General features: G+C 43.6%; 1 non-coding gene across 1 annotated transcript; it reads left to right on the top strand.

The window, feature by feature from the left end:
• Nucleotides 1–506: 506 nt before the first annotated feature.
• LOC118484393 lies at nt 507–613 on the top strand. Its single transcript, XR_004873504.1, has one exon. It is a non-coding gene; the product is annotated as a small nucleolar RNA R71 (small nucleolar RNA).
• The last annotated feature ends 836 nt before the right edge of the window (nt 614–1,449 follow it).

The raw sequence follows: 1,449 nt of genomic DNA, 5'->3' as shown, positions 1-1,449 counted from the left end.
GAAAGTTTGTTCGTTGGTTTAGATTTTGTTGGTTACTACTATTATCGGGTTCTCTCCAACCAAGGTTAGGGTGGTTACGCCATCCTTGGTTGTAGGTACCCGTTGGAGGACCCGACGTCCTAGGTCTATTATCAATGTAGTTTACCATTTCTGTTTGATCATCCAATTCTTTCATACAACTCCAATTTTCATGTGGCCCACCACACCCTTCACAAGCCATAACCGAGGCCGTTTTTGCCATTTCTAACTTTTTGATTTTTGAAGAAAGAGCCTCGATTTGAGCTTGTAAAGAAGTGCTTTCATCAACCTTATGGGCGCCCGGGGCAATAGATTTATTGCCTCGGGGAATGTGCCACTGAAAATTGGTTTGAGCAATTTCCTCAATTTGATTATAAATTTCATTTGGGCGACGATTACCTAAAAGTCCCCTGGAGCTAGAGTCAAGTGTTTGTCTTGTGTGTGGCAACAATCCATTGTAGAAAGTGGATACTTGTTGCCAAACCGCAAGACCATGATGAGGACACTTTCTTAGTAGCTCCTTGAACCTTTCCCAAGTTTCATATAAGGATTCCCCATCTTCTTATGAGTATGTATTAATTTCAGTCATTAATTTAGCCGTTTTAGCAGGAGGGAAATACTTATATAAAAACTTTTGGGCTAGTTCATCCCAGGTGTTTACCGAGCCAACTGGGAGGGCATTAAGCCAAGCCTTAGCTCGGTCTTTTAATGAAAATGGAAACATTCGAAGGCGGATGGCGGCATTTGATGCTCTATTGATCTGAACGGTATCACATATTTCCAAAAAGTTTGTAATACGCAAATGGGGATCTTCATCCGAACGGTATCCGAGCTCGTGGAAGGTTGCGGAGTTTTGAAGCATTTGGATCAAATGCGGCCAAAGTTCGAAGTTGTTGGCATCGACATTTGGTGCATTGATAGCAGCGCCAAGATTACCTATGGTGGGTCAAGGGTAATCCATGAGGGTACGTTGGTCCGCCATTGGAAGTAGGTCCCCTGAAACTTTCTCTTGGTTTTTAGCTTTACGTCTTTTTCTTAGAAAGCGTTCGGGTTCGTCTAGAGGCTCTTTTATGTCTTTGCTGGAACTGGAGCTCATACACTACGTAGAGGGTTCAGGTGTGGAGCCTGGATTCCAAGTCCTACAATAAAAACACAAAAAAATGGTTGGTCAGAAGTTTCACCACAGCCCCGTGCTCAGATGAACACGGCCCATGGTCGGAGATACAGTAATTGTTTCCCGGATCCCTGTTACTGGGGAGTTCGACACGACTCCTTGTTGCACCGACACGGCCCCGTGCTTGGCTCTCTGTAACTCGGAAAATAAAAACTGACAGTAACAATGCTGGGCACGGCCCGTGCTGAGTTCTGCAGAAACTGAAAATCTAAGAAAAATTCTGAAAAATAGAAAAATAAAAAAAGTGATTAGGTCGT

The sequence above is a fragment of the Helianthus annuus genome, chromosome 11 (assembly GCF_002127325.2).
Source record: "Helianthus annuus cultivar XRQ/B chromosome 11, HanXRQr2.0-SUNRISE, whole genome shotgun sequence".
In the NCBI taxonomy this organism is placed as follows: Eukaryota; Viridiplantae; Streptophyta; class Magnoliopsida; order Asterales; family Asteraceae; genus Helianthus; species Helianthus annuus.
The sequence above is the reverse complement of the archived record's forward strand: the minus strand, read 5'-3'. Positions and strand labels throughout refer to the sequence as shown.